This window comes from Somniosus microcephalus, unplaced genomic scaffold, assembly GCF_052327205.1.
Source record: "Somniosus microcephalus isolate GS21.2 unplaced genomic scaffold, FLI_Smic_1.0 unresolved_chr2, whole genome shotgun sequence".
NCBI classification, from domain to species: Eukaryota; Metazoa; Chordata; class Chondrichthyes; order Squaliformes; family Somniosidae; genus Somniosus; species Somniosus microcephalus.
This window is the reverse complement of record NW_028225180.1, coordinates 33,207,619-33,226,808: the sequence shown is the minus strand read 5'-3', so window position 1 is coordinate 33,226,808 and position 19,190 is coordinate 33,207,619.

The window sequence follows — 19,190 nt, the reverse complement described above, 5'->3', positions numbered from 1 at the left end:
TCTGGTGTCAGGGGGAAGGAGGTGGATTTGATGAGGGGTCTGGCTTTGTCCGCATAGTGGGGCACCCACTGGGCATAGTAAGAGAAAAACCCCAGGCATCTCTTCAGTGCTTTTTGGCAGTGGGGGAGGCAGAGCTCCATAAGGGGGCGCATTCTGTCGGGGTCGGGCCCAATGACTCCGTTCTCCACTACGCAGCCGAGAATGGCAAGGCGCTTGGTGCGAAACATACATTTCTCCTTATTGTACGTTAGGTTCAGCCGTTCGGCCGTACGGAGGAATTTTTCTAGATTAACCTCATGGTCCTGCTGGTCGTGGCCACAGATGGTGACGTTATCCAGATAGGGAAAGGTGGCCTGCAGCACGTTCTGGTCAACCATCCGGTCCATCTCCCTCTGGAAGACCGAAACCCCGTTGGTGACGCCGAAGGGAACCCTAAGGAAGTGGTAGAGGCGGCCGTTCGCCTCGAAGGCAGTATACTGGCGGTCCTCATGACGGATGGGGAGTTGGTGGTATGCTGACTTAAGGTCAATGGTGGAGAATACTTTATATTGCGCAATCTGATTGACCATATCAGATATGCGAGGAACGGGGTATGCGTCCAGCTGAGTGTACCGGTTTATGGTTTGGCTGTAGTCAATGACCAGGCGGCGTTTATCGGTGGTTTTAACGACTACAACCTGGGCTCGCCAGTGGCTGGTGCTCCCTTCGATAATGCCCTCCTTCAAGAGCCGCTCCACCTCAGAGCTAATAAAAGCTCTGTCCCCAGTGCTGTACCGCCTGCTCTTGGTAGCGATGGGTTTACAGTCGTGGGTGAGGTTAGCGAACAAGGGAGGGGGGGTCTTTGAGTGTGGAAACGCTACAAGTGGTGTGCGGCGGGCGATTTAAAAGGTGTTGGTTGCAGACTGTGAGTGGGGGGAGGGGTCCACCGTATGCTAATGTGACACTTTTAAGGTGGCACTGAAAATCCAACCCTAGCAGCACGGCAGCGCAAAGACGGGGCAGGACCAGAAGTTTAAAATTTTTATATTCTGTGCCCCTAACCGAAAGGGTCACCACACAGTAGCCGCCGATGTCCATTGAATGGGACTTAGACACCATAGAAATCCGGTGGCGCGTTGGCAGGACCGTGAGGGAGTGGCTACGTACCGTGTCGGGGTGAATAAAACTCTCTGTGCTCCCGCTGTCAAATAGGCAAGTGGTGGCGCGGCCGTTTACCGTGATGTCCATCATGGACCTGGACAGATGATGAGGGAGGGCTTGATCCAGCGTAACGGAGGCCAGTGTATGGCTTAGTGAGTCGATATGGTCGTCCGACGAGACGGTGGTCGAGTCCAGAGACAAAATGGCGGTTGAGTGCGGCGGACAAAATGGCGGCGGCCATACGGCCGGAGGTGTCCAAAATGGCGGATAAGATGGCTGCCCCCACAGTTCGCACACGGCGCTGCTGGCGTTCGCGGGTTTCCCCCTGCAGGCATTGGCGTAATGGCCTTTCTTCCCGCAGCCCGAGCAGGTAGCGGTCTTAGCCGGGCAGTGCGCTCTAGGGTGTTTTAACTGGCCACAGAAATAGCATTTTTGGGCCTGGTTACGGGGCATCGCTGCAGTTGGTACTGGGGGCGGCGGTCCCAGTTGATTTCGGGACATCGCTGCAGCAGTTGGTACCGGGGGCGGTGGTCCCATGTCCCAAGGTCGCGATGGCCATGGCGCGGCGCTGTTACGTGAGTATGCTTCGAGGTTTCGGTGGGCTGCATCTAACGAGAGCGCATGGGCTACGGCCGTCTTCAGGTCGAGCTCCTTGCTTTCGAGCAGTCTCTGCCGGGAGTAGTTGGACTGGAGGCCCCTAACGAAGGCATCACAGGTAAGTCCCTCCACGTGCCCCGCAGCCGTTACCTCCTTACAGTCGCAGTCCCTGCAGAGTGTCTGTAACGCCCGTAAAAATGCCTCTACCGATTCCCCCGATTGCTGCCTGCGGGATCCCAAGAGGTGTCTGGCGTAAATCGTGTTCACTGGGTGCGTGTATTGCCCTTTTAGTAGTTCGAGGGCCGCCGTGTACGTAGCAGCGTCCCGGATGAGTGTATATACTTGAGGGCTCACCTGGGCGGTCAAAACTTTTAGTTTGTTCTCCTCCGATGTCACGGCGGAGGCTTCTAGGAAGGATTCAAAGCAGCTCAGCCAGTGTTCGAAATTGGTCGATGAACCCGCTGCTTGAGGGTCGAGGTCCAAGCATGCTGGTCTGATGGCTCGCAGCAATGCCTGCTGTTGTTGCTGCTCAGGTGTCGCCATTTTACTTTTAGTTAATAAAATTGATACGCTTATCAATTACTCCATAAAAGGCGATGAATTAGGAAGGTAATGAAAAGGCTTTTATTAACTTAAGAACAGAGCATGCCTCTCGTGGACGACTGGTTCCAAGAAGGAAGTGGGTAGCCAAAACACCCACCTTTATACCTGGTCATGTGGGCGGAGCCAGCTGAGGCATGCATTGGTACACAGCGCCAACCAGAGGTAACAATATGCAATAACAGTGGTTTACCACACCTAGTTAGTGTGACCCGCTTTATAGGTCAGTGTACTGTAGACCTTTACAGAATACACTGAATGAAGCTCTGAATTCAGCTCATCTACTCACATTTTAAACGTACTCAAAGCTGAGGGAATTCATACCCTCTAAAGGTCAAATTTTCCAGTTTCTCTGACCCTCTAAACGGCCGATATCGCAGCATAATCTTCTCTTCAGTATAGTCCAGGTTACCCTGATTCTCTGCATAGCCGAGGGTTTCCTGACCCACTACTGGCCCAATGTCTGAAGGTCACCTGACGCTCTATAAGCTCGTTATCCCAGCGTGCTTTGTCGCTCTGTAGACCCAATAGCCCAGAGTATCTGTCTCTCGACAGCCCCAAGAGCAATAATTATTCTTAATCTTTATAGGCCAAAAAGCCCCAGGTGCTTTGCTTCTTTACAAATCTAATTGTGCAGGATACTCTGACCCCCTACAGTCTCAATAGCCCTCCTATTAGACAGAATACGGTCTCCATTGCCCAGGTTACTCCAACAATCTACGTTACCAAAGTTATGTTGGTTCCCCTCAGATTCAATAGCCCAGGAACCCTGACCATGTAAATTCTCAATAGCTCAGTTTATGCTAACCCTCCACAGAGTCAATAGCACAGGAGCAATCTGACCCTCTGCATAGTCAAGGTTACACTGAACCTCTGCTGGCCAAATACCCAGGGTGCTCTGAACTTCTGCATAGACCAGCGTTCGATGACATTCTACTGGCCATATAGGTCAAGGTAATCTGACCCTTTGCAGACCCACTAGTTCAATATCTGAAATTTACAGGATCAGTATTGTGGGACCTCAGATCCTCAAAAGACCCAATGTCCCAGAGTCACTGACCGACGAAACGGCCAATATACCACCATAATCTCAACTTTTGTCCAGCCCAGGTACTCGGACCCTCTGGGAAAACAGATTAAAGTGTAAGACGGTACAAGAGCAGTGGTCTACATTCAAGGAGATATTTCATGTCTTTCAAGATAAATATATTCCACTGAGGAAAAAGGGGAATAAAAGAAAAGACAGTCATCCGTGGCTTTGTAAAGTAATAAAGGGTAGTATCCGACTGAAAACAAGGGCATATAAAGTAGCCAAATCTAGTGGGAGGATAGAAGATTGGGAAACATTTAAAAGCCAGCAAACAATAACTAAAAGATTTATTATGAAAGGGAAAATAGATTATGAAAATAAACTAGCAAAAAATATAAAAACAGATAGCAAGAGTTTCTACAGCTATATAAAAAGAAAAAGGGTGGCTAAAGTGAACGTTGGTCCCTTAGAGGATGGGACCAGGAAACTAGTGGCGGGCAACATGGAGATGGCAAAGACGCTGAACAAATATTTTGTATCAGTCTTTACAGTAGAGGACACTAAAAATATCCCAACACTGGACAAACAGGGGGCAATGGGGGGGAGGAGCGAAACATGATTAAAATCACTAAGGAGATGGTACTCAGTAAAATAATGGGACTTAAGGCAGAAAAATCCCCCGGACCTGATGGCGTACATCCTAGGGTCTTGAGAGAAGTGGCGGTAGAGATTGTGGATGCATTGGTGACTATTTTCCAGAATTCCCTGGACTCAGGAAAGGTCCCGGCAGATTGGAAAACTGCTAATGTAACCCCCTTATTTAAGAAGGGAAGTAGACAAAAAGCTGAAAACTATGGACCAGTTAGCCTAACATCTGTGGTTGGCAAAATTGTGGAGTCCATTATTAAGGAAGCAGTAACAGAGCATTTGGATAAACATAATTTAATAGGACAGATTCAGCATGGTTTTATGAAGGGGAAGTCATGTTTGACAAATTTGCTCGAATTCTTTGAGGATGCAACATACAGGGTGGATAAAGGGGAACCAGTGGATGTAGTGTATTTGGACTTCCAAAAGGCATTTGACAAGGTTCCACACAAAAGATTACTGATCAAGATAAGAAATAACGGGATTGGGGGTAATATGCTGGCATGGGTGGAAGATTGGCTATCTAACAGAAAACAAAGAGTTGGGATAAATGGTTCATTCTCGGGCTGGCAATCAGTAATTGGTGGTGTTCCACAGGCGTCAGTGCAGGGACCCCAACTCTTTACAATCTATATTAACGATTTGGAGGAAGGGACCGAGTGCAACATATCCAAGTTTGCCGATGATACAAAGATGGGAGGGAAAGCAGTGAGTGAGGAGGACATAAAAAACCTGCAAAAGGACATAGACAGGCTAAGTAAGTGGGCAGAGATTTGGTAGATGCAATATAATGTTGGAAAGTGTGAGGTTATGCACTTTGGCAGAAAAAATCAAAGAGCAAGTTATTATCTAAATGGAGATAAACTGCAAAGTGCTACAGTACAAAGGGATCTGGGGGTCCTGGTGCATGTAACACAAAAAGTTAGTATGCAGGTGCAGCAGATGATCAGGAAGGCCAATGGAATCTTGGCTTTTATTGCAAGGTGGATGGAGTATAAAAACAGGGAAGTTTTGTTGCAGTTATACAGGGCATTGGTGAGGCCACACCTGGAATAATGCGTGCAGTTTTGGTTTCCATATTTAAGAAAAGATATACTTGCTCTCGAGGCGGTTCAGACAATGTTCACTCGGTTGATTCTGGAGATGAGGGGGTTGACGTATGAGGAAAGGTTGAGTAGGTTGGGACTCTACTCATTGGAGTTCAGAAGAATGAGAGGCGATCTTATCGAAACATATAGGTTTGTGAGGGGGCTTGATCAGGTGGATGCGGTGAGGGTGTTTCCACTGATGGGTGAGATTAGAACTAGGGGGCATAATCTAAGAATAAGGGGCTGCCCTTTCAAAACTGAGATGAGGAGAAACTTCTTCACTCAGAGGGTAGTAAATCAATGGAATTTGCTACACCAGAGAGCTGTTGGAGCTGCAACATTAAATAAATTTAAATTGGATATAGACAGTTTCCTAGCAGATATGGGAATTAGGGATTACGGGGAGAGGGCAGGGAAGTGGACGTGAGTCTAGATTCGGATCAGCCATGATCCTATTGAATGGCGGAGCAGGCCCGAGGGGCTGTATGGCCTACTCCTGCTCCTACTTCTTATGTTCTTATGTAATCTTGCCTTTTACTAGCCCAATAGCCCAGGGTGCTATGATCCTCTTAAGGACCAAGGTCCAGGGTGTTCGGACCGTTTAAACGCCCAATTTCCCAGGTTTCGCTGAACCACTAAAGGCCGAGTATTCCAGGCTGCCTGAGCCTCTCTAGAGCCGAAAGTCCAGATTATCCTGATCCACTCCATGCCCAATAGTGCAACATTCTCTAATCCTTTGTACGCATAAAAGCCCCGGGTATTTGGAACGTCTGCAAGACAAAATATTTTGACCTTACAAAGATTCAATAGCCCAGTGTACTCCGACACTCTACAGAGCGCATGTTTACCCTGGCCCTCTATAGATACAATAGCCCAGGAACTCTGACCATCTACAGAGTCAATGGCCAAGAATACTATGACCCGCTAGAGACTGAGTGGGGCAGATAATCTGGATCACTACAGTTCCAATAAAGAGGTTTATGTGACCTGCTGTGGATCCAATTGTCCAGGGTACTCTGACCCTAAACACTCCCACAAGGCCAGCGTAATCGGACCCTCTGTCCAGCATAGGTTACTCGGACCCTCTTCAATCCCAATATCCCAGGGTCCTCTTAAACAAACAAAATAGCCCAGTGCATTGGTTGATGCAAATGGCTTCGATGTTTTCAAAAGGAAATTGGACGATTGCATGAGAGAACATGGAATAACAAGATATGCTGGAAGGGTGCGTTAAGTTAGATGGCATGGGAGGAGTCTCATGTGGTGTAGAAACACCAGAAAGTCTAGTTGGACCGAATGGCCGGTTTCTGTGTTATATTCTATTCGTTTCTCTCTATATAATAGAGGAATAAATTTCCTCTGGTGGGAGAGACCTGAACGACGGACAGAGCCTTATAATAACAGCTAGACCTTTCAGTGGCGATATTAGAAGCACGTACTCACACAAAGTATAGTGCAAATATGGAATGAGCCCCGGTGAAAATTGAGCTGAGGCTAGGAGAATTCAAAATATCAAAACTGAGATGTTGATATTTTAGTTAGGCAAGGGTATTAATTATTACTGAATCAAGGCTGGTAAATAGATTTAAGAGACAGATCAGTCATGATTTAATTGAATGGCAGAACGGGCCTAATCCTGTTCCTATGTTCCTGGATCAGAATGAGCTAGAATTACAAAGAGATACAATCGGTTCAAAGGAGTAGCTAAATATCGAAAAGGACAATAGTTCTAAACCACAAACGTGTTAACTCAGAGAGTTTACCATGTACATCTCTCTGGTGTTTACTCCAAATAAACTATCAGCAATCTCTGTCCCTTGCCATCTGCCTACAGAACCAAGTTTCTATGAGGGGTCTTCTGAATTGCATATGTCAGAGCTGGTGAAAATAATGGAACTGTTCCCACACAAAGATTCAATGCTCCTTGTAAAAGAACAATACTTTTTCAGACCATTTCAATTTGACGAGGCCCAGGGTTTTTCAGATGGCTTCCTGCACAGAACAGGGAGGCAGGGCTGGGATTTTATTGATCAGAATGAAGTTCGTGTTAATGACAGTGTTGTGTAACTCATCTTCACTCATGGGCTGTTCATTAATCTGCAGAACAAACAACGCTAACTTACCCAGAGTCCCTGGAACCAGCAGCAGGAGATGCAGCAGAAGGTAAGTGCCTGGAAAATATTCAGCAAATTTATTAAGTTTTAATGTATCGGAGTGGAACCGCCACCCATTATGATTGTAGTATTTCAAAGATATTGAAAAGTTCAAGGATTAATCATTTATAAGTTTACATTTTTTAAAATTAACTTATTTGCAGCAGGGTCATTTAAGACAATAAAACTTACAAATTTCAACTCAGACGTAAAAATGCTGCTGTTACAAATAGGATTGAAACACATTGGTAAGTTATGACATGCTTACCTACATAGAATTACAGATCGAGACATTTCAAAATAAAACACTGCACAAATTTATCACCGAAATCAATTTTGCTCCCATGGGAGGCTGCCCCTTTCATCCGCATTGATCGCAGGATGCTAGTGTTTCTTGGTACTCTTAGACAACCTCCCAAGCTCGATGCCCAATATTCCAGATTATTCTGGGATTCTTAAACCCCAATATCGAAGGGTAGTTGTGACTCTATAGGCTCAATAACCAGGGCTTCGCTGAGCGTCAGAATGCAGAACACCCAAGGCTCAATAGCTCAGAGTAATCTGATCTTCTACAATCTCAATAGCCCAGAGTACTTTGACACTTTAAATGCCCAGTAGCTCATGGCAATTTGACGCACTTAATTGGCCAAGGTACTCAGGAGCTAAATTCAAAATCGGACCTCAAAGGTCGTAATCTCAGGAATGCTACCAGTGCCACGCGCTAGTCAGAGTAGAAATAGAAGGATATTTCAGGTGAATACGTGGCTTGAGGAATGGTGCAAGTGGGAGGGATTCAAATTCCAACGACATTGGAACTGCTAACTGGACGATTTGCACCTGTGTGGGACCAGAACCGATGTCGTAGGGGGAGTGTTTGCTAGTGCGGTTGGGGAGGGTTTAAACTAAAATAGCAGGGGATTGGGAAGCTGTGCAAGGAGACAGAGGAACGGGCAGCAAGGACAGAACAAAACACAGGGAGGAGAAAAGCAAAAGTGGAATGCAGAGAAATCAAGGGTGTAAATCAAACAGGGCTACAGTAAATAAGAATTCTAAACGAACTAAGTGTGTTAAAAAATCAAGCATGAAGGCTTTGTGTCTTAATGCGAAGAGCATTCGTAATAATGTGGATGATTTAGAAGCACAAATAGATGTAAATGGATATGATATATTTGGGATTACGGAGACATGGCAGCAGGGTAACCAAGACTGGGACTTCAACATCCAGGAGTATTCAGTTTTCAAGAAGGTCAGGAATAAAGGAAAAAGGAGGTGAGGTAGCATTGCTTGTTAAAGAGGAGACTAACACAATAGAAGGAAGGATATTAGTTCCTCGGATGTGGAATCTGTATGGGCAGAGCAGAGAAATACCATGGGGCAGAAAACGATAGTGGGAGTTGTATACAGACACCCAAACAGTAATGCTGAGTTTGGGGATGGCAGTAAATGGTAAATTAGAGACGCGTGCAATAAGGGACAGTAGTTATCATGGGTGACTTTAATCTACATATAGATTGGGCTAACCAAAATAGTAACAATACTGTGGAGGAGGAATCCGTAGTGTATATGTGGGATGGTTGCCTGGACCAATATGTCGTGGAACCAACTAGTGATCAGGCCATCATAGCCTGGGCATTATATAATGAGAAAGGATTAATTAGCAATCTTGTTGAGCGAGGCCCCTTGGGGAGGAGCGATCATAATATGATCAAATTCTTCATTAAAATGGAGAATTAAGTAGTTGACTCAGAGACTAGGGTCCTGAATTTAAATAAAGGAAACTACGATGGTTTGAGGTATGAGCTGGTTAGGATGGATTGGGGGACGTTTCTTAAAGGGCTGACGGTGGAAAGGCAATTGCAAACATTTAAAGATCGCATGGATGAACTACAGAATTTGTTCATCCCTGTTTGCCACTTAATTAAAACAAAAAAGGTGACTCAATCGTGTCTAACAAGGGAAACTAGGGATAGCATAAGATCCAAGGAGTGGACATCTAATTTGGCCAGAAAGAGCAGCAAACCTGAGGATTGGCAGTAGTGTAGGATTCAGCAAAGGAGGACAAATGGATTAATTAAGAGGGGTTAAATGGATTATGAGAGTAATTGTGCAGGGAACATAATAACTGACAGTAAAACCTTCTATAGATATGTGAAGAGAGAAAGATTGGTGAAGTCAAGAGTAGGTCCCTTGTAGTCAGAATCAGGGGAATTTATAATGGGTTACAAAGAAATGGCGGACCAATTAAATACATTGTTTGGTTCTGCCTTCACAAAGGAGGACACAAATAACATCGTAGAGATGTCAGGGAACATAGGGGCTAATGAGAGGGAGGAATTGAAAGAAATCTGTATTTGTAGGGAATTGGTGTTAGGGAAATTGACAGGATTGAAAGCCGATAAATCCCCAGGGACTGATAATCTACATCCTAGGGTACTTAATGAAGAGGCTCCAGAAATAGTCTATTGCATTGCTGACCTTCTTTCAAAATTCTATAGGATCTGGAAAAGTTCCCATGGATTGGAGGATAGCTAATGTAACCCCACTATTTATAAACGGTAGTAGAGAGAAAATGGGGAATTATAGACCGGTAAGCCTGACATCCATAGTGGGGATAGTGCTCGAGTCCATTATAAAAGATGTAATAGCAGAGCACTTGGAAAAAAGTGACAGGATCAGACAAAGTCAACATGGATTTACAAAAGGTAAGCTATGCTTGACTAATCTACTGGAATTTTTTGAGGATGTACCTGGAAGAATAGATAAGGGAAAACCAGTGGATGTGGTGTATTTGGACTTTCAGAAGTCTTTCGATAAGGTCACACATAAGAGATTGGCGTGTAAAGTTAAAACACATGGGATTGGGGGGAAGGTATTGTCTTGGATAGAGAACTGGTTGGCAGACAGGAAGCAATGAGTTGGAATAAACGGGTCTTTTTTTGAGAGTGGCAGGCAGTGACTATCAGTGAGCCACAGGGATCGGTGCTATGGCCCCAGATATTCACAATATATATAAATGATCTAGACAAGGGAAATAGAAGTAATATCTCCAAGTTTGCAGACGACACCAAGCTGGGTGGGCGTGTGTGATGTGCGGACCTTACAGAAACTCAATAGCCCAGTGTGCTCCGACACTATACACAGCCAGTTTACCCTGGCCTTCTACAGATTCAATAGCCCAGGAATTTTGAGCATCTACAGATTGAATGGCCAATGATAGTATCACCCGCTACAGACTGAGTAGGGCAGGTTATCAGGCCCTCTACAGGGCCAATAAACAGGGTAATATGACCCGCTGAAGACCCAATTGCCAAGGGTACGCTGAACCTACTGACCCCCACCAGCGAAGTATAATCTGGCCCTCTGTACAACCTAGGCTACTCTGACCCTCTTCAATCCCAATATCCCAGGGCCCTCATTACCCTCCACAAACAGAATAGCTCAGCACAAATGGTTGAGGCAAATGGCTTGGATGTTTTCAAAAGGAAACTAGACGATTGCACGAGATAACATGGAATAACAAGATATGCTGAAAGGGGGCGTTAAGGTAGATGGAATGGGAGGAGACACTTGTGGAGTAGGAACACCAGACAGAGTAGTTGGTCCGAATGGCCTGTTTCTGTGTTATATATTCTATTCATTTCTATCTACACAATATTTCCTCTGATGGGAGAGTCCTGAACAGAACCGTAAATAAGAGCTAGAGCTTTCAGTGGTAATGATAGAAAGCACATCTTCACACGAAATATAGCAGAAATATGGAATGTTCCCCGGTGAACATGGAGTTGAGGCTATGTCAATTGAAAATATCAAAACGGAATTGTTGATATTTTATTTAGCCAAGGGTATTAATGATTAATGAAATAAGGTGGGTAAATAGTTTTAAGAGACAGATCATTCATGATTTAATTGAATGGCGGAATAGGCTCGAGGGGCTGATCGGCTTCCTCCTGTTCCTATGTTCCTGGATCAGAATGTGCTATTATTACAAAGAGATAGATTCGGTACAAAGGAGCAGCTAATGAACGAAAAAGACAATAATTCCCAACCGCTAACGTGTTAACTCAGAGAGTTCACCGTGTACATCCCTCTGGTGTTTATTCCAAATAAACTCTCAGCGGTCTTTGTCCCTTGCCATCTGTGAACCTTTATAGTTTGATAATAAACAGGTTTTACGATGAGTCATTGAGGACACGGAAATGATTATCTCTACAGAACCACGTTTCTATGAGGGCTCTTCTGAATTGCAAATGCCACAGCCGGTGAAAATAATGCAATTGTTTCCATACATAGGTTCAATGCTTCCTGTAAAAGAACATACATTTTTCAGAAAATTTCATTTTGTAGAAAACGAGTATGATTCAGATGGAGTCCTGGAACACAGAACAGGGAGGCAGAGGTGGGATTGTATTGATCTGACTGAAGGTCGTGTTTATGATTGTTTGTGTAACTGGCCTTTACACATGGGCTGTTCATTAACCTGCAGAACAAGCAACGCTAACTTACCCAGAGTCCCTGGAACCAGCATCAGGAGACGCAGCACAAGGAAAGTGTCCAGAAAATATTCCGCACAATTAACATGTTTCAATGTACTGGAGTGAAACCGCCGCCCATTATTAATGTAGTACGTCAAAGATTTTGAAAAGTTCAGGGAACAATCATGTATAAGGTTAGGGTTATTTTTAAAAATTAACTCATTGCAGCAGGGTCATTTAAGACAATAAAACTTTAAAATGTTAACTTAGACGTTAACGTTCTGCTGTTGTAAATATGATTGAAACATATTGGTAAGTTATGACACGTTTACCTACACAGAATTAGATTTCGAGAAGTTTCAATATACAATGTAGCCCCAAATTATTACCAAAATCGATGTTTTTCCTCCCAGCGAGGCTGCCCTTTTCACCTGCATTGATAGCAGGATGCTTGGATTGCTTGGTACTCTTGGCCGGCCTCCCACGTTCTACCCTTCATAAACTTGAAGCCAGGCAAAACGCTCCAGCTCGTTTCCTAGCATACACCCATCACCACTGACTTATCTTGGCTCTCATTTAAGCAAATTCCCGGCATTAAAATTCTCATTATTGTTTTCAAATCCCTCCATGGTCACGCTCCTCCTCCCTATCTCTGTAATCTCCCCCAGCCCCACAACACACCAGATAGCTGGACACCTCTTTTTCGGGACACTTGAGCATTCCCGAATTTAATCGCTCCTCCATTTGTGGTCGTGCCTTAGCTGGTCAAGCATCTCAGCAAAAGAATGCCCACACTGATCCTCTCCGTGTCATTACCTCTTTCCTCCTTCAAGGCGCTCCTTACAATCTATTTGTTCAACCAAGCTTTTAGTCATCTCATGTGGACCGTTGTAAAATGTTATTTTATAAAACTCCTCTGACACACCTTGGGAAGTTTTACTATGTTAATGGCGCTATCTAAATGAAAGCTGTTTTCATACTAAACCGAGTTAAACGCCGCCCTGATGGCGTGAGGATATACTGCCACCTCTCACACATAGAGTCAGAGTGTTAAACAGCACAGAAAGTGGCCCTTCAGCCCATCGTGTCCGTGCCAGCGATCAAGCCCTGTCACTTCTAATCCCATTTTTCAGCACTTGGTCCGTTGCCTTGTATGCTATGCAGATTCAATTACTCATCTAAATGCTTCTTGGATGTTGTGAGTTTTGCTGCCTCTACCATCCTTTCAGGCAGTCAGTTCCAGATTCCAACCACCCTCTGGGTGACAAAGGTTTTCCTCAAATCCCTTCTAAATCTCCTGCCCCTTACATTTGAATCTATGCCCCCTCGTTATACAAACACAGAAATATAGAAGATAGGAGCAGGAGTAGGCCATTCGGCCCTTCAACCAGCTCCGCTATTCAATGAGATCATAGCTGTTCATGCAAATTCAGTACACTGTCCATGCTTTCTCCCCACATCCCTTGAGCCCTTTAGCCTTAAGAACTATATCGAACTCCTTCTTAAATATATTTAATGATTTGGCCTCAACTGTCTTCTGTGGTACAGGTTCACCACTTTCTGTGTGACGAAATTCCTCCTCATCTCAGTCCTAAATGGCTCACCCCTTATCCAAGTCTGTGACCTCTGGTTCTGGACTCCCAAGCTATCGGGAACATCCTTCCTGCATCTAGTCTTTTTAGTCCTGTTAGAATTTTATAACTTTCAATGAGATCCGCTCTCATTCTTCTAAACTCTAGCGAGTATAAGCCTACTCGACCCAATTTATCTTCATACGTCATCCCTGCCATCTCAAGTATCAGTCTGGGGAATCTTCTCTGCATTCCCTCCATGGCAAGAACATCCTTCCTCAGATAAGGCGGCCAAAACTGACCCCTCTACTAAGTGGACAAGTTCCTTTCTATCTAATCTATCTATGGCCCTCATAGATTTGTACACCTCAATCAGGTCCCCACTCAGCCTTTTCTGCTCTAAGGAAGAATACCCAAGCCTCTCCAGTATCTCTTCATAGCTGAAGCGCTCCAGCCCAGGTAACATCCTGGTGAATCTCCTCTGCACCCTCTCCAATGCAATCACATAATTCCTATAGTGTGGCGACCAGAACTGCACACAATATTCCAGCTGTGGCCTAACTAGCGATTTGTACAGCTCCAACATAACATTCCAGTTGTTATATTCTATGCCTCGCTAATGAAGGCGAGCACACTATATGCTTCTTTCAACCACGTTATCTACATCTCCTGCTGCACTCAGGGATCTATGTAAATGCAGACCAAGGTCCATCTGATACTCTGTCCTTCCTACGGTCCTACCATTCATTGTGTATTCCCTTGCCTTGTTAGTCCACCCAAAATGCATCACCTCACACTTTTCAGGGTTACATTCAATTTGCCACTGTTCTGCCCATCAAACCAGCCCGTCTATATCGTCCTGTAGCCTGAGGCTTCCCTCCTCCCTATATACCACTCCACCAATGTTCATCTCATCTGTGAACTTATGGATCATACCTCCTACATCCATATCTAAATCATTAATGTACACTACCAGGAACGAAGGACCCAGCACCTATCCCTGCGGTACACCACTGGAAACAGGCTCTCAGTCATAAAAACAACCTTCGATCATCACCCTCTGCCTCCTGCTACTAAGCCAATTTTGGATCCAATGTGCAAATTGACCTGGACACCATGGGCTCTTACCATCTTATACAGTCTCCCATATGGGACTTTTTCAAAAGCCTTACTGAAGTCCATGTAGACGACATCAAATGCACTATGCTCATCCACACACCGAGTCACCCACTCGAAAAAATCAAGCAAATTGGTTAGACATGACCTCCCCCTGACAAAGCCGTGCTGACTATCCAGGATTAACCCTTGCTTCGCCAAGTGGAGACTATTTCTGTCCCTCAGAATGTTTTCCAATAATTCCCCTAGTACTGATGTTAGGCTCACTGTCCTGTAATTCTCTTGTTAATCCCTACTACCATTCTTGAATAATGGTACTACGTTAGCTTTTGTCCAGTCCTGGGGCACCTCCCCTGTGGACAGAGAGGTTCTGAAAATTTGTGTCAGAGACCCTTGCCTCACAGAGCAGTCTGCAATACGTCTCACCTTGTCCTGGGAATTTATCCACTTTTAAGCCCACTAAAACAGCTAGTACCTCTTCCCTCTCAATACTCATTTGTTCAAGTATATCACAATCCACCGTGCTTCTCCATAGTGAACACATGCAAAATATTCTTTTAAAACCTCACCTACATCTGCTGGCTCTACATGCAGCTTGCCACTTTGGTTCCTAATGGGCCCTACTCTTTCCCTGGTTATCCTCTTGCCCTTAATATACTTATAAAACACCTTGGGATTTTCCATTATTGTGCATGCCAGTGTATTTTCATGCACCCTCTTCGCTCTACGAATTCATTTTTTAAGTACCCCCCTGCACTTTCTATACTTCTCTAGGGCTTCCACTGTTTTTTGTCCTAAGTATCTGCCAAAAGCATCCCATGTTATCCTAATCCATTCCTGTATGTACCTTGCCATCCAGGGTTCCCTGGGCTTGTTCGTCTCACCCTTGACATTTACGGGAATATGTTGACATTGTACTCTCTCTATTTCCTTTCTGAAAGACTCCCACTACTCTGATGTGGATTTTCCTACTATTAGCTGATCCCAGTCCACTTTGGCCAAATCCTGCCTTATCATTTTTAAATCGCCTTCCCCGAATTTAGAGCCTTTATTTCATTCAATTCTTGTCCTTTTCCATGACTACCTTAAACCTTAGCGAATAATGGTCACTGTCAACAAAATGCTCTCCTACTTACACTTCTACTACTGTCCCGGCTACATTCCCTAAAATTAGGTCCAGTACCGCCCCAATCTCTTAGGACATTCTACATGCTGGCTCAAAAAGCTCTCATGGATGCTCTTTAAGAATTTCGCACCCACTAAGCATTTCACACTATGAGTATCCCAATTAATACTAAGGAAGTTGATATTCCCTACTATTATTACGCTATCATTTCTAAACTTCTCTGAGATTTGCCTACATACCTGTTCATCTATCTCCCCCTGACTGTTTGGGGCATTTAGTACACTCCCAGCAAAGAGCTTGACCCCTTTTTGTTTTTAAGTTCTACCCATATGGCCTCTTTAGAGGCACATATAAGATAACATCCCTCCTTATAGCAGTAATTGATTCCTTGATTAATATTGTGACACCCCCTTCTCTTTTCCACCCACCTCTGTCTCTCCTGAAGTATCTATACCCCAGAATATTGAGCTGCTTGTCCTGCCCCTCCCTCAGACATGTCTCTGTGATAGGAACAATATCATACTCCCATGTGTTGACAAACAACTTCAATTCATCTGCCTTACTCGCAAGACACCTTGCATTAAAGTAAATGGCATCCTGCCTTGCCATACTCCCTGGTACCGTTACATATTTGCTCTGCCTTCCAGTCTGATTTGTTTCTTTCCTCTATATTTGGCTCTGCAGCAACCCAAATATTGCTCCACTCCGTATCCCATTCCCGGCCAAGTGAGATTAATTCCCCCCCACCAACAGTACTAGCAAACCTCCCTGCAAGGATGTTGGTCCCATTCCGGTTCAGTTGCAACCAGTCCGAATTTTACAGGTCCCACCTTCCCCAGAAGCAGCCCCAGTGATCCAGGAATCTAAAGCCCTCCCTTCTGCACCAGCTCGTTAGCCACACATTTATCAGCTCTCTCCTCCTATTCCTATATTCACTAGCATGTGGCACCAGGAGTAATCAAGAGATTACAATGTTTGAGGTCCTGCTTTTTAGTCTGCTACCTAGCTCCTTAAATACTTGTTGCAGGACATCATCCCTCTTTCTACCTATATCGCTGGTACCGATGTGAACCAGGACCACTGATGGTTCGCCCTCACCCTTCAGAATGCCCTGCTGCTGCTGAGTGACATCCTTGACCCTGGCACCAGAAAGGCAACATAGCATCCTATTGAAGTGGGGAAAGATTTAAACTGACATCCCTGGCAGTTTCACTGAAGGAATACAGGGACTAACATGAAAGACCACATCTATAAAGATGCGGTCAAAGATTGCTGATTTTTGTGAGATATAATCAATTAAATGGAGACAGGATGCCCAGCTTTTCAACTGCCCGTAAGAACTTTATTAACTAGGTCACAGTCCAAGGTATCTTTTAATTAACATTCAACAGTTTGAGTGATTGACTGTAGAGGCTGCTTATACATGTTTATATTCAGATTCGTAACCACTCCTTGAAGGTGCATGCAGGCCAAGGTTCAATCAGGTGACATGAATGAATTTAACATGAGGTGGCCAAGCTTATTGTAATGTATAAAAATGTAGTGTTTTCTGTAACAATATGGGAAAATTCTGGCTAAGACAAAGCAAGCTGTTTCCCCACCGCTACAATAAAGACAACTTGACTATCGATCTAAAACCTTGTGTTGAGTGTTGGTTTAAATACTCTACAACAATTGGTTTCACGACAGGATCCACATGGACGGGAGGCATGGGAGAATGAAGCTGAGCCCAAAAAGTGAGTACTTTTAAATACCATGTACAGTTAGGGCAAGTCAGAAATGTCTCGAGTCCACCGCCCGCTTTGAAATCAAAGAACTAAAAGGTTTGAATCGATAAGTCTAGCGGCCTTAGGTTCAGGGTGAAATGCGTGGAAGTATACGCATGGTACGGGTTGCACGTAGTGCATTAACTTTGGAGTAAAATTCTAAAGCATACTTCTGACAACTTGAATTGCAAGTAGTGCAGAATGTTTAAGCATACCTCTGAAAACTCCAGTTGCAAGTAGTGCTAAGCATAACTCTGACAACAAATTGTAGCAAGTATGGACTCACTCTGCGAGAGTAAAGCAAGAAAGGTACCTCTGACAACTGCAGTTGCAAGTACTGTCTCACTCTGTGAGAGTAAAGTAAGGGACGTACCACTGACAGCAATTAACCATGCTAAGTGGAAAACTCGAGTGGGGATCGGTGGAGTCTCTGACATCCTATTTAGTGGACAAAAATAACAGATTAATTGACAAAATTGTCCAAAATGATTGGCAACCGAACGGACCGAAAAAATAGTGGGTAAAGGAACAGGATTAATGGAAGAAAAAGCCATCATTTTAGTGGCTCGCGCATATTATGCGTTGAGTAGACATAGTCGAATTTGGACAAAAAATGGGTGCCAAAATTGTACCCGAGTACCAATAATTTAAGAAAGGGAATAATTAAAAAAATATAAAGTTTTATTGACACAGATGCTATCAGCTTCTGTACAAAACAAGTAAAAACCAGGATTTGCTGAGTGAAAGGTATCTTAAATGGAATGCTCGAATCTCAGTTTGTGTGAAATTGTGTGTTAAAAGTGTGGAAGTTTCTGTCTTTGAAAAAAAAATCTGTTGTGATTGTTTTAGCTCCACCCACTAGTTTGTACAGAGAGCTAAAAGCTGTTTAACCCTTTGAAGACTTGGCTTGATTGATGGACAAGCGTGTGTTGTTTTAAGTTTGTTAATTTTTTTATGAAAGATAAACTTCAGCCTTGAATTCATAGTTGCCAATGTGCCTGGAAAAAATGAATTTGAATGTTTACAAGGCATGGGGAATTGCTTCTTTGTTAATGTGGCTATGGTTTCCTTCTTTTCCAACTGATACTGGTTAGTTAAAAATAAAGGTCTAGATTGAATGGAGTTAGTGAGGTTAATTAAACTATTAAAACCTGACTTTTATTGTGGCCACGGTGACCTTCTGGTTGGTGTAAATTTGTGTGGACCTGCTAAACACAGGCAAAATGAAGGCTTTATCCGACAGAAGGAGGGCCACTTGGGAAGCAGTATTGATACCCAAGGACAGTTCAGTCCAGATTAAAAGGGAACATAGAGTCAACCCGCAGAGGGAATGCTATCGAAGGATGAGGCACACGAGTGACAGTTAGTATTAGAAAAAGAGGTCAGAGTACCATATCAGAATTGCCCCTTGAAAATCCCATAAACTCCTTTTATGTAGACGGATCTCGTCGATATATAAATGTGGAGCCACACATGGTTGGGCAGTATTATCCGAGAATGGAGAAATAGTCGCAAAGGGAGGGCTTGAAGGAGGAACCTCATCTCAAGTAGCAGAACTAGTGGCTCACATGGAAGCGTTGACATTAGCAATAGGAAAATGAGGAAATATATTTACAGATAGTAGATATGCGTTTGGAGTAGTACATGATTATATGATAGAGTGGAATAGGAGTGGATATGTAACCTCCGGAGGAGGACACATACAGCATGAGGAGGTAGCAGTGATTACAATAAATGCACACCATAAGATAGTGAGCGAGCAACAAAAAGGAAATATATTATCTGATCAGGCAGCAAGAGCAGCAGCGGACACATAGAGCCTACACCAATTGCAATAGGTAGAATAACAGCAGAGGGAAGAAATACTGCTTGGTGATCACAGA